The sequence below is a fragment of the Schistocerca americana genome, chromosome 1 (assembly GCF_021461395.2).
Source record: "Schistocerca americana isolate TAMUIC-IGC-003095 chromosome 1, iqSchAmer2.1, whole genome shotgun sequence".
Taxonomy (NCBI): Eukaryota; Metazoa; Arthropoda; class Insecta; order Orthoptera; family Acrididae; genus Schistocerca; species Schistocerca americana.
Window position 1 is genome coordinate 15580275 of NC_060119.1, and position 15373 is coordinate 15595647.

Here is a 15373-nt window from a genome sequence, read left to right on the forward strand (position 1 = left end):
CACAGAAATTGCATCGGGATTAATACATAAGGCACAATGCCGACTTAAGTTCAAGAAGAGTGAGTCTTCTAAGAGTTTCTGCTCTGAGCGGCTCCTGGGAGACCAGTATTAGATTCCGTTGCACCAGTGCAGGTTTGCTCTATCGCTTGGACCGTCACATTGACCATGAAACACAGAAATTGCATCGGGATTGAATACAAAAGCGACAATGCCGACTTAAGTACAAGAAGGGTGAATCTTATAAGCGATTTTGCATTGAGCGGCACCTGGGAGACCAGTATTAGGTTCCGATGCACCAGAGCAGGTTTACTGTACCCCTTGGTCCTTCACATTGACCATGAAACACAGATATCGCGTCGGGATTGAATACAAAAAGGACAATGCCGACTTAAGTACAAGAATAGTGATTCACTTCAGAGTTTGTGCATTGAGCGGCTCCTGGGATACCAGTATTTGATTCCGATGCACCTGTGCAGGTTTACTGTATCCCATGGACCTTTTCATTGACCATGAAACACAGAAATTGCATCGGGATTGAATACAAAACGGACTTCCGACTTAAGTACAAGAAGAGTTAATCATCTAAGAGTTTGTGCTTTGAGCGGCTCCTGAGAGACCAGTATTAGATCCGATGCTCCAGTGCAGGTGTACTGTATCCCTTGGACCTTCACATTGACCATGAAACGCAGAAATCGCATCGAGATTAAATACAAAATGCACAATGCCAACTTACGTACAAAAAGAGAAAATCTTCTAAGTGTCTGTGCTTTGAGCGGCTCATGGGAGACCAGTATTGGATTCCGATGCACCAGTGCAGGTTTACTGTATCCCTTGGAATTTTACATTGATCATGAAACACAGAAATTGCATCGGGATTGAATACAAAAGGCACAATGCCTACGTAAGTACAAGAAGAGTGAATCTTTTAAGAGTTTGTGATTTGAGCGGCTCCTGGAAGACCAGTATTAGATTCCGATGCACCAGCGCCGGTTTACTGTTTCCCTTGGAATTTCACATTGACCATGAAACACAGAAATCACATCGGGATTGAATAAAAAACGCACAATGCCGACTTGCGTACAAGAAGAGTGAATCTTCTAAGAGTAGTGCTTTCAGCGGCTCCTGGGAGACCAGTATTAGATTCGGATGCACCAGTACAGGTTTACTGTATCCCTTGGACCTTCACATTGACCTTGAAACACACAAATTGCATTCGGACCAATACGAAAGATACAATGTCGACTTAAGTACAAGAAGAGTGAATCTTCTAGTAATTTGTGAATTGAGCGGCTCCTGGGAGACCAGTATTGAAGTCCGATGCACCAGTGCAGGTTTACTGTATCCCTTGGACTTTCATATTGACCATGAAATACAGAAATTGCATCGGGATTGAATACAAGAGGGTCATTGCCGACTTAAGTACAAGAAGATTTAATCATCAAAGAGTTTGTGTTTTGAGTGGCCCCTGGGAGACCAGTATTAGATTCCGATGCTCCAGTGCACGTTTACTGTATCCCTTGGACCTTCACATTGACCATGAAATGCAGAAATTGCAACGGGATTGAGTACAAAAAGCAGCGTAAATCTTCTAAGAGTTTATGCTTTGAGCGGCTCATGGGAGACCAGTGTTAAATTCCGTTGCACAAGTGCAGGTTTACTGTATCCCTTGGAACTTCACATTGACCATGTAACACAGAAATTGCATTGGGATTGAATACAAAAGGCACAATGCCGATGTAAGTACAAGAAGAGTGAATCTTCTAAGAGTTTGTGCCTTGAGCGTCTCCTGGGAGACCTGTATTAGATTCCGATGCACCAGTGCACGTTTACTGTATCCCTTGGACCTTAACATTGACCATGAAACACAGAAATCGCATCTCCATTGAATACAAGAGGCACAATGCCGACTTAAGTACAGGAGGAGTGAATCTTCTAAGAGCTTGTACTTTGAACGGCTTCAGAAAGACCTGAATTAGATTCCGATTCACCAGCGCAGGTATACTGTAACCCTTAGACCTTCACATTGAGCATGAAACACAGATATTGCTTCGGGATTGAATACAAAAGGGACAATGTCGACCTAAGTACAAGAAGAGTGATTCATCTAAGAGTTTGTGCTTTGAACGGCACCTGGGGGCCAGTGTGAGATTCCGATGCACCGGTGCCGGTTTACTGTATCCCTTGGACCTTTTCATTGACCATGAAACACAGAAATTGCATCGGAATTAAATACAATAGGCACAATGCCGTCTTTAGTACAAGAAGAGTGAATCTTCTAAGATATTGTGCTTTGAGCGGCTCCTGGGAAACCAGTATTAGATTCCGATGCACCTGTGCTGATTTGTTGTATCCCTTGGACCCTCACATGGACCATCAAACACAGATTTTGCATCGGGATTGAAAACAAAATTCACAATGCCCACTTGAGTATAAGAAGAGTGAATCTTGTAAGAGTTTCTGCTTTGAGCGGGTCCTGGGGACGTGTATTAGATTCCGAAACACCAGTGCAGGTCTACTGTATCTCTTGAACCTTCACATTGGCCATGAAACACAGAAATTGCATCGGGATTGAATACAAAAGGGACTGCCGACTTAAGTACAAGAAGAGTTAATCATCTAAGAGTTTGTGCTTTGAGCGGCTCATGGGAGACCAGTTTTAGATTCCGATGCACCAGTGCAGGTTTACTGTATCCCTTCGACATTCACATTGACCATGAAACACAGAAATTGCATCGGGATTGAATTCAAATGGGACAATGACGACTTAAGTACAAGAAGAGTGAATCTTACAAGAGTTTAAGATTTGAGTGGCTCCTGGGTGTCCAGTATTAGATTTCGATGCACCTGTGCAGATTTACTGTATCCCTTAGACCTTCACATTTACCATGAAACACAGAAATTGCATTGGGATTGAATACAAAGGGAACAATAACTACATAAGTACAAGAAGAGTTAATCATCTAAGAGTTTACGCTTTGAGCGGCTCCTGAGAGACCAGTATTAGTTCCGATGCTCCAGTGCAGGTGTACTGTATCCCTTGGACCTTCACATTGACCATGAAACGCAGAAATCGCATCGAGATTAAATACAAAATGCACAATGCCAACTTACGTACAAAAAGAGAAAATCTTCTAAGTGTCTGTGCTTTGAGCGGCTCATGGGAGACCAGTATTAGATTCCGATGCACCAGTGCAGGTTTACTGTATCCCTTGGAATTTTACATTGATCATGAAACACAGAAATTGCATCGGGATTGAATACAAAAGGCACAATGCCTACGTAAGTACAAGAAGAGTGAATCTTTTAAGAGTTTGTGATTTGAGCGGCTTCTGGAAGACCAGTATTAGATTCCGATGCACCAGTGCAGGTTTACTGTATCCCTTGGACCTTCAAATTGACCATGAACCACAGAAATTGCATCGAGATTAAATACAAACGGGACAATGCCGACTTAACTACAAGAAGAGTGAATTTTCTAAGAGGTTGTGGGTTGAGCAGCTCCAGGGAGACCAGTATCTGATTCCGATGCACCAGTGCTGGTTTGCTGAATCCCTTCGACCTTCACATTGACCATGAAACACAGAAATTGCATCGGGATTGAATACAATTGGGACAATGCCGACTTAGGTACAAGAAGAGTGAATCATCTAACAGTTTGTACTTTGAGCGGATCCTGGGAGCCTAGTGTTAGATTCCGATGCACTAGTGCAGGATTACTGTATACCCTTGGACTTCCACATTGACCATGAAAGACAGATATCGCATCGGGATTGAATACAAAAGGCACAATGCCGACTTAAGTACCAGAAGAGCGAATCTTCTAAGATTTTGTGCTTTGAGCAACTCCTGGGGAAACAGTATTAGATTCCGATGCACCAGTGCAGGTTTACTGTATCCCTTGGACCTTCACATTGACCCAGAAACACAGAAATTGCATCGATATTGTATACAAAAAGGACATTTCCGACTAAAGTACAAGAACAGTGAGTTTTCTAAGAGATTGTGGTTTGAGCGGCACCTGCGAGACCAGTATTAGAATCCGATGCACCAGTGCAGGTTTACTGTACCCCTTGGACCTTAACATTGACCATGAAACGCAGAAATCGCATCGGGATTGGATACAAACGGGACAATGCCGACTTAAGTACCAGGAGTGCGAATCTTCTAAAAATTTGAGCGGCTCCTGGGAGATCAGTATTAGATTCCGATGCACCTGTGCAGGTTTACTGTATCCCTTTTGACCTTCACATTGACCATGAAACACAGATATTGCATGGGGATTGAATACAAAAGGGACAATGCCGACTTAAGTATAAGAAGAGTGAGTTTTCTAAGAGATTGTGGTTTGAGCGGTTCCTGCGAGACCAGTATTAGATTACGATGCACCAGTGCAGGTTTACTGCATCCCTTGGACCTTCACATTGACCATGAAACACAGAAATCGCATCGGGATTAAATACCAAATGCACAATGCCGATTTAAGTACAAGAAGAGTGAATCTTCTAAGATTTTGTGGTTTGAGCGGCTCATGGGAGACCAGTATTAGATTCCGATGAACCAGAGCCGGTTTACTGCATCCCTTGGACGATCATATTGACCATGAAACACAGGAATTTCATCGGGATTGAATACAAAATGGACAATGCCGACTGAAGTACAAGATGAGAGAATTTTCTAAGATTTTGCAGTCTGAGCAGCTCCTGGTAGACCAGTATTAGATTCCGATGCACCAGTGCAGGTATACTGTATTCCTTGGACCTTCACATTGACCATGAAACACAGAAACTGCATCGGGGTGAATACAAAACTCACAATGCCATCTTAAGTACAAGAAGAGTGGATCTTCGAAGAGTTTGTGATTTGAGCGTCTCCTGGGAGACCAGTATTAGATTCCGATGCACCAGTGCACGTTTACTGTATCCCTTGGAACTTCTCAATTACTGTGAAACATAGAAATTGCATCGGCATTGAATACAAATGCACAATGCCAACTTAGGTACAAGAAGAGTGATCGTCTAAGAGTTTGCGCTTTGAGCGGCTCCTGGGAGGCCGGTATTACATTCTGATGCACCAATGCAGGTTGACTGTATCATTTGGATCTTCACATTGACCATGAAACACAGAAATTGCATCGGGATTGAATACAAAAAGACAATGCCAATTTAAGTACAAGAAGAATGAATCCTCTAGGAATTTGTACTTTCAGCAATTCCTGGGAGACCTGTATCAGACTCCAATGCACCAGCGCAGGTTTACTGTATCCCTTGGACCTTCTCATATACCATGAATCACAGAAATTGCAACGGGATTGCATACAAATGGCACAATGACGACTTAAGTACAAGAAGAGTGATCGTCTAAGAGTTTGTGTTTTGAACGGCACCTGGGGGCCAGTATGCGATTCCGATGCACCTGTGCAGGTATACTGTATCCCTTGGACCTTCACATTGACCATGAAACACAGACATTTCATCGGGATTGAATACAAAAGTCACAAAGCCAAATTAAGTACAAGAAGAGTGAATCTTAAAGAGTTTGTGATATGAGCGGCTCCTGGGAGACCAGTAATAGATTCCGATCCACCAGTGCGGGTTTACTGTATCCCTTCGACCTTCACATTGACCATGAAACACAGAAATTGCATCGGGATTGAATACAAGAGGGACAATGCCGACTTAAGTACAAGAAGAGTGAATCTTCTAAGAGTTAGTGCTTTGAGCCGCTCTTGGGAGACCAGTATCAAATTCCAATGCAGCAGTGCGGGTTTACTGTATCCCTTGGATCTTCACATTACCATGAAACACAAAAATTGCACCGGAATTGAATACAAAAGGGACTGCCGACTTAAGTACAAGAAGAGTTAATCATCTAAGAGTTTGTGTTCTGGGTGGCCCCTGGGAGACCGGTATTAGATTCCAATGCTCCAGTGCAGGTTTACTGCATCCCTTGGACCTTCACATTGACCATGAAACGCCGAAATTGCATCGGGATTGAATAATAAATGCACAATGCCGACTTAAGTACAAGCAGAGTGAATCTTCTAAGAGTTTGTGGTTTGAGCGGCTCATGGGAGACCAGTATTGGATTCCGATGAACCAGTGCAGCTTTACTGTATCCCTTGGAACTTCGCAATGACCATGAAACACAGAAATTGCATCGGGATTGAAATCAAATGCACAATGCCAACTTAAGTACATGAAGAGTGAATCTTCTAAGAGTTTGTGCTTTGAGCGGCTCCTGGGAAACCAGTATTACATTCCCATTCACCAGTGCAGGTTGACTCTACCATTTGGACCTTCACATTGACCATGAAATACAGATATTGCATCGGGATTGAATACAAATAGGACAATGATGACTTAAGTACAAGAAGAATGTATCCTCTACGAGTTTGTGCTTTCAGCGGCTCCTGGGAGACCAGTATTGGATTCGGATGCACCAGCGCAGGTTTACTGTATCCCTTGGACCTTCTCATTGACCATGAATCACAGAAATCGCAACGGGATTGAATACAAAAGGCACACTGACGACTTAAGTACAAGAAGAGTGATGGTCTAAGAGTTTGTGCTTTGAGCGGCTCCTGGGAGGCCAGTATTACATTCCGATGCACCAGCGCAGGTTCACTGTATCATTTGGATCTTCACATTGACCTTGAAACACAGTAATTGCAACGGGATTGAATACAAAATGGACAATGCCAATTTAAGTACAAGAAGAATGAATCTTCTAGGAATTTGTGCTTTCAGCGGCTCCTGGGAGAATAGTATTAGATTCCGATGCACCTGTGCAGGTTTACTGTATCCCTTGGACCTTCACATTGACCCGGAAACACAGAAATTGCATCGATATTGTATACAAAAAGAACATTTCCGACTAAAGTACAAGAACAGTGAGTTTTCTAAGAGATTGTGGTTTGAGCGGCACCTGCGAGACCAGTATTAGAATCCGATGCACCAGTGCAGGTTTACTGTACCCCTTGGACCTTCACATTGACCATGAAACGCAGAAATCGCGTCGGGATTGGATACAAAAGGGACAATGCCGACTTAAGTACCAGAAATGCGAATCTTCTAAGAATTTGAGCGGCTCCTGGGAGGTCAGTATTAGATTCTGATGCACCTGTGCAGGTTTACTGTATCCCTTGGACCTTCACATTGACCATGAAACACAGAAATCGCATCGGGATTGAATACTAAATGCACAATGCCGACTTAAGTACAAGAAGAGTGAATCTTCTAAGAGTTTGTGGTTTGAGCGGCTCATGGGAGACCAGTATTAGATTCCGATGAACCAGTGCCGGTTTACTGCATCCATTGGACGATCATATTGACCATGAAACACAGAAATTTCATCGGGATTGAATACAAAATGGACAATGCCGACTGAAGTACAAGGTGAGAGAATTTTATAAGATTTTGCGGTCTGAGCTGCTCCTGGGAGACCAGTATTAGATTCCGATGCACCAGTGCAGGTTTACTGAATTCCTTGGACCTTCACATTGACCATGAACCACAGAAATTGCATCGGGGTGAATACAAAACTCACAATGCCATCTTAAGTACAAGAAGAGTGGATCTTCGAAGAGTTTGTGATTTGAGCGTCTCCTGGGAGACCAGTATTAGATTCCGATGCACCAGTGCACGTTTACTGTATCCCTTTTGACCTTCACATTGACCATGAAACACAGATATTGCATGGGGATTGAATACAAAAGGGACAATGCCGACTTAAGTATAAGAAGAGTGAGTTTTCTAAGAGATTGTGGTTTGAGCGGCTCCTGCGAGACCAGTATTAGATTCCGATGCACCAGTGCAGGTTTACTGCATCCCTTGGACCTTCACATCGACCATGAAACACAGAAATCGCATCGGGATTGAATACTAAATGCACAATGCCAACTTAAGTACAAGAAGAGTGAATCATCTAAGAGTATGTGCTTTGAGCGGCTCCTCGGAGACCAGTATTAGATTCCGATGCACCAGTGCACGTTTACTGTATCCCTTTTGACCTTCACATTGACCATGAAACACAGATATTGCATGGGGATTGAATACAAAAGGGACAATGCCGACTTAAGTATAAGAAGAGTGAGTTTTCTAAGAGATTGTGGTTTGAGCGGTTCCTGCGAGACCAGTATTAGATTACGATGCACCAGTGCAGGTTTACTGCATCCCTTGGACCTTCACATTGACCATGAAACACAGAAATCGCATCGGGATTGAATACTAAATGCACAATGCCGACTTAAGTACAAGAAGAGTGAATCTTCTAAGAGTTTGTGGTTTGAGCGGCTCATGGGAGACCAGTATTAGATTCCGATGAACCAGTGCAGGTTTACTGTATCCCTTGGAACTTCTCAATGACTGTGAAACATAGAAATTGCATCGGCATTGAATACAAATGCACAATGCCAACTTTAGTACAAGAAGAGTGATCGTCTAAGAGTTTGCGCTTTGAGCGGCTCCTGGGAGGCCGGTATTACATTCCGATGCACCAATGCAGGTTGACTGTATCATTTGGATCTTCACATTGACCATGAAACACAGAAATTGCATCGGGATTGAATACAAAAAGGACAATGCCAATTTAAGTACAAGAAGAATGAATCCTCTAGGAATTTGTACTTTCAGCAATTCCTGGGAGACCTGTATCAGACTCCAATGCACCAGCGCAGGTTTACTGTATCCCTTGGACCTTCTCATATACCATGAATCACAGAAATTGCAACGGGATTGCATACAAATGGCACAATGACGACTTAAATACAAGAAGAGTGATCGTCTAAGAGTTTGTGTTTTGAACGGCACCTGGGGGCCAGTATGCGATTCCGATGCACCTGTGCAGGTATACTGTATCCCTTGGACCTTCACATTGACCATGAAACACAGACATTTCATCGGGATTGAATACAAAAGTCACAAAGCCAAATTAAGTACAAGAAGAGTGAATCTTAAAGAGTTTGTGATATGAGCGGCTCCTGGAGACCAGTATTAGATTGCGATCCACCAGTGCGGGTTTACTGTATCCCTTGGACCTTCACATTGACCATGAAACACAGAAATTGCATCGGGATTGAATACAAGAGGGACAATGCCGACTTAAGTACAAGAAGAGTGAATCTTCTAAGAGTTCGTGCTTTGAGCCGCTCTTGGGAGACCAGTATCAAATTCCAATGCAGCAGTGCGGGTTTACTGTATCCCTTGGATCTTCACATTACCATGAAACACAAAAATTGCACCGGAATTGAATACAAAAGGGACTGCCGACTTAAGTACAAGAAGAGTTAAACATCTAAGAGTTTGTGTTCTGGGTGGCCCCTGGGAGACCGGTATTAGATTCCAATGCTCCAGTGCAGGTTTACTGCATCCCTTGGACCTTCACATTGACCATGAAACGCCGAAATTGCATCGGGATTGAATACTAAATGCACAATGCCGACTTAAGTACAAGCAGAGTGAATCTTCTAAGAGTTTGTGGTTTGAGCGGCTCATGGGAGACCAGTATTGGATTCCGATGAACCAGTGCAGCTTTACTGTATCCCTTGGAACTTCGCAATGACCATGAAACACAGAAATTGCATCGGGATTGAAATCAAATGCACAATGCCAACTTAAGTACATGAAGAGTGAATCTTCTAAGAGTTTGTGCTTTGAGCGGCTCCTGGGAAACCAGTATTACATTCCCATTCACCAGTGCAGGTTGACTCTACCATTTGGACCTTCACATTGACCATGAAATACAGATATTGCATCGGGATTGAATACAAATAGGACAATGATGACTTAAGTACAAGAAGAATGTATCCTCTACGAGTTTGTGCTTTCAGCGGCTCCTGGGAGACCAGTATTGGATTCGGATGCACCAGCGCAGGTTTACTGTATCCCTTGGACCTTCTCATTGACCATGAATCACAGAAATCGCAACGGGATTGAATACAAAAGGCACACTGACGACTTAAGTACAAGAAGAGTGATGGTCTAAGAGTTTGTGCTTTGAGCGGCTCCTGGGAGGCCAGTATTACATTCCGATGCACCAGTGCAGGTTCACTGTATCATTTGGATCTTCACTTTGACCTTGAAACACAGTAATTGGAACGGGATTGAATACAAAATGGACAATGCCAATTTAAGTACAAGAAGAATGAATCTTCTAGGAATTTGTGCTTTCAGCGGCTCCTGGGAGAATAGTATTAGATTCCGATGCACCAGTGCAAGTTTACTGTATCCCTTGGATCTTCACATTGACCATGAAACACAGAAATTGCATCGGGATTGTGTACAAAAGGGACAATGCCGATTTAAGTATAAGAAGAGTGAGTTTTCTAAGAGATTGTGGTTTGAGCGGCTCCTGCGAGACCAGTATCAGATTCCGATGCACCAGTGCAGATTTACTGTATCCCTTTCACCTTCATATTGACCATGATACACAGAAATTGCATCGGGATTGAATACAAGTGGGACAATGCCGACTTAAGTACAAGAAGAGTGAATTATATAACAGTTTGTTCTTTGAGCTGCTCCTGGGAGTCTAGTGTTAGATTCCGATGCACTAGTGCAGGATTACTGTATACCCTTGGACTTCCACATTGACCATGAAAGACAGATATCGCATCGGGATTGAATACAAAAGGCACAATGCCGACTCAAGTACCAGAAGAGCGAATCTTCCAAGATTTTGTGCTTTGAGGAACTCCTGGGGGGAACAGTATTAGATTCCGATGCACCAGTGCAGGTTTACTGTATCCCTTGGACCTTCACATTGACCCGGAAACACAGAAATTGCATCGATATTGTATACAAAAAGAACATTTCCGACTAAAGTACAAGAACAGTGAGTTTTCTAAGAGATTGTGGTTTGAGCGGCACCTGCGAGACCAGTATTAGAATCCGATGCACCAGTGCAGGTTTACTGTACCCCTTGGACCTTCACATTGACCATGAAACGCAGAAATCGCATCGGGATTGGATACAAAAGGGACAATGCCGACTTAAGTACCAGAAATGCGAATCTTCTAAGAATTTGAGCGGCTCCTGGGAGATCAGTATTAGATTCTGATGCACCTGTGCAGGTTTACTGTATCCCTTGGACCTTCACATTGACCATGAAACACAGAAATCGCATCGGGATTGAATACTAAATGCACAATGCCGACTTAAGTACAAGAAGAGTGAATCTTCTAAGAGTTTGTGGTTTGAGCGGCTCATGGGAGACCAGTATTAGATTCCGATGAACCAGTGCCGGTTTACTGCATCCCTTGGACGATCATATTGACCATGAAACACAGAAATTTCATCGGGATTGAATACAAAATGGACAATGCCGACTGAAGTACAAGGTGAGAGAATTTTATAAGATTTTGCGGTCTGAGCTGCTCCTGGGAGACCAGTATTAGATTCCGATGCACCAGTGCAGGTTTACTGAATTCCTTGGACCTTCACATTGACCATGAACCACAGAAATTGCATTGGGGTGAATACAAAACTCACAATGCCATCTTAAGTACAAGAAGAGTGGATCTTCGAAGAGTTTGTGATTTGAGCGTCTCCTGGGAGACCAGTATTAGATTCCGATGCACCAGTGCACGTTTACTGTATCCCTTTTGACCTTCACATTGACCATGAAACACAGATATTGCATGGGGATTGAATACAAAAGGGACAATGCCGACTTAAGTATAAGAAGAGTGAGTTTTCTAAGAGATTGTGGTTTGAGCGGCTCCTGCGAGACCAGTATTAGATTCCGATGCACCAGTGCAGGTTTACTGCATCCCTTGGACCTTCACATCGACCATGAAACACAGAAATCGCATCGGGATTGAATACTAAATGCACAATGCCAACTTAAGTACAAGAAGAGTGAATCATCTAAGAGTATGTGCTTTGAGCGGCTCCTGGGAGACCAGTATTAGATTCCAATTCACCAGTGCAGGTTGACTATATCATTTGGACCTTCACATTGACCATGAAACACAGAAATTGCATCGGGATTGAATACAAATAGGACAATGACGACTTAAGTGCGAGAAGAATGAATCCTCTAGGAGTTTGGGGTTTCAGCGGCTCCTGGGAGACCAGTATTAGATTCCGATGCACCAGCACAGGTTTACTGTATCCCTTGGACCTTCTCATTAACCATGAATCACAGAAATTGCAACGGGATTGAATACAAAAGGCACAATGACGACTTTAGTACAAAAAGAGTGATCGTCTAAGAGTTTGCGCTTTGAGCGGCTCCTGGGAGGCCGGTATTACATTCCGATGCACCAGTGCAGGTTGACTGTATCATTTGGATCTTCACATTGACCATGAAACACAGAAATTGCATCGGGATTGAATACAAAATGGACAATGCCAATTTAAGTACAAGAAGAATGAATCCTCTAGGAATTTGTACTTTCAGCAATTCCTGGGAGACCTGTATCAGACTCCGATGCACCAGCGCAAGGTTTACTGTATCCCTTGGACCTTCTCATATACCATGAATCACAGAAATTGCAATGGGATTGAATAGAAAAGCTACTACCGACTTAAGTACAAGAAGAGTTAATCATCTGAGAAATTGATTTGAGCGGCTCCTTGGAGACCAGTATTGGATTCTGATGCTGCAGTGCATGTGTACTGTATCCCTTGGACCTTTACATTGCCCATGAAACACAGAAATTTCATGGGGATTGAGTACAAAAGGGACAATGCCGAATTAAGTACAAGAAGAGTGAATCTTCTAACTGTTTGTGTTTTGAGCGGCTCCTGGGAGACCAGTATTATATTCCGATTCACCAGTGCAGGTTTACTGTATCCCTTGGACCTTCACATTGACCATGAAACACAGAAATTGCATCGGGATTGAATACAAGAGGGACAATGCCGACTTAAGTACAAGAAGAGTGAATCTTCTAAGAGTTAGTGCTTTGAGCCGCTCTTGGGAGACCAGTATCAAATTCCAATGCAGCAGTGCGGGTTTACTGTATCCCTTGGATCTTCACATTACCATGAAACACAAAAATTGCACCGGGATTGAATACAAAAGGGACTGCCAACTTAAGTACAAGAAGAGTTAATCATCTAAGAGTTTGTGTTCTGGGTGGCCCCTGGAAGACCAGTATTAGATTCCGATGCTCCAGTGCAGGTTTACTGCATCCCTTGGACCTTCACATTGACCATGAAACACAGAAATCGCATCGGGATTGAATACTAAATGCACAGTGCCGACTTATGTACAAGAAGAGTGAATCTTCTAAGAGTTTGTGGTTTGAGCGGCTCATGGGAGACCAGTATTGGATTCCGATGAACCAGTGCAGGTTTACTGTATCCCTTGGAACTTCTCAATGACCATGAAACACAGAAATTGCATCGGGATTGAAATCAAATGCACAATGCCAACTTAAGTACAAGAAGAGTGAATCTTCTAAGAGTTTGTGCTTTGAGCGGCTCCTGGGAAACCAGTATTACATTCCCATTCACCAGTGCAGGTTGACTCTATCATTTGGACCTTCACATTGACCATGAAATACAGATATTGCATCGGGATTGAATACAAATAGGACAATGATGACTTAAGTACAAGAAGAATGTATCCTCTACGAGTTTGTGCTTTCATCGGCTCCTGGGAGACCAGTATTGGATTCGGATGCACCAGTGCAGGTTCACTGTATCATTTGTTTCTTCACATTGACCTTGAAACACAGTAATTGCATCGGCATTGAATACAAAATGGACAATGCCAATTTAAGTACAAGAAGAATGAATCTTCTAGGAATTTGTGCTTTCAGCGGCTCCTGGGAGAATAGTATTAGATTCCGATGCACCAGTGCAAGTTTACTGTATCCCTTGGATCTTCACAATGACCATGAAATACAGAAATTGCATCGGGATTGTGTACAAAAGGGACAATGCCGACTTAAGTATAAGAAGAGTGAGTTTTCTAAGAGATTGTGGTTTGAGCGGCTCCTGCGAGACCGGTATTAGATTCCGATGCACCAGTGCAGGTTTACTGTATCCCTTTGGCCTTCACATTGACCATGAAACACAGAAATTGCATCGGAATTGAATACAAAAGGAACAATGCCGACTTAAGTACAAGAAGAGTGAATTTTCTAAGAGTTTGTGGTTTGAGCAGCTCCTGGGAGACCAGTATTACTTTCCGATGCACCAGTGCAGGTTTACTGTATCCCTTGGTCCTTCACATTGACCATGAAACATAGAAATTGCATCGGGATTGAATACAAAAGGCACAATGCCAATTAAGTAAAAGAAGAGGGAATCTTCTAAGCGTTTGTGGTTTGAGCGGCTCCTGGGAGACCAGTGTTAGATTCCGATGCACCAGTGAACGTTAAATGTATCCCTTTGACCTTCACATTGACCATGAAACACAGAAATCGCATCGGGATTGAATACTTAATGCACAATGCTGACTTACGTACAAGAAGATTGAATCTTCTAAGAGTTTGTGCTTTGAGCGGCTCCTGGGAGACCAGTATTAGATTCCGATGCACCAGTGCTGGTTTACTGTATTACTTGGACCTTCACATTCACCATGAAACACAGTAATTGCATCGGGATTGAATACAAATGAGACAATGCCACCTTAAGTACAAGAAGAGTGAATCTTCTTATAGTTTGTGCTTTCAGTGGCTCCTGGGAGACCAGTATTGAATTCTGATGCACCAGTGCAGGTTTTCTGTATCCCTTGGACCTTCACATTGACTATGAAACACAGAAATTGCATCGGGATTGAATACAAAAGTGACAATGCTGACTTAAGTACAAGAAGAGTGAATCTTCTAAGAGTTTGTGGTTTGAGAGGCTCCTGGGAGCTAACTCGTTACAATACACCCAGGAAGTGGAGAGGAACCCGCACTGGATACCTCAAAAGGCAGAACATTGGGAATAATTGTAGATGTAGCTAAATGGAATATCTGAAGGGAAGTAACAAAATAATGTGTAGTAGGATATGACAAAGCTGCCCAAGTCCTCTACAAAGGATACCAAGGGTCTAAATAATTTTTTGATAACATTTTGTATTTAAAAATATTTGTGTGTATAAATTGTTCATGTTGATGTGAATTTGACAATTTAAGAAATGGTCATGCTTAGGAACAATATAAGAAATAGGCGTTATGTAAAAGCCAGTGTGCTTTTGTTTGAAACAAAAATGGCTATGGAGAGTGGAAAAGGTTCGAAAGGCGAATTGGCGTGCTACTTTGAGCAAGTGCGGGAAGTAAGTCACACAGTCTGTAGGCAGCAGTGATTGAGGTAACTCCTTTGTGGAGCAGAAGCTTTGCCTGCAAATTTTCATAAAAATGCCTCGGTTGAAGACTGCAAACAGCTTGCAGCATAGCTGCGAGTTGTTGAGCTACTGTATGTAAAACTGAATG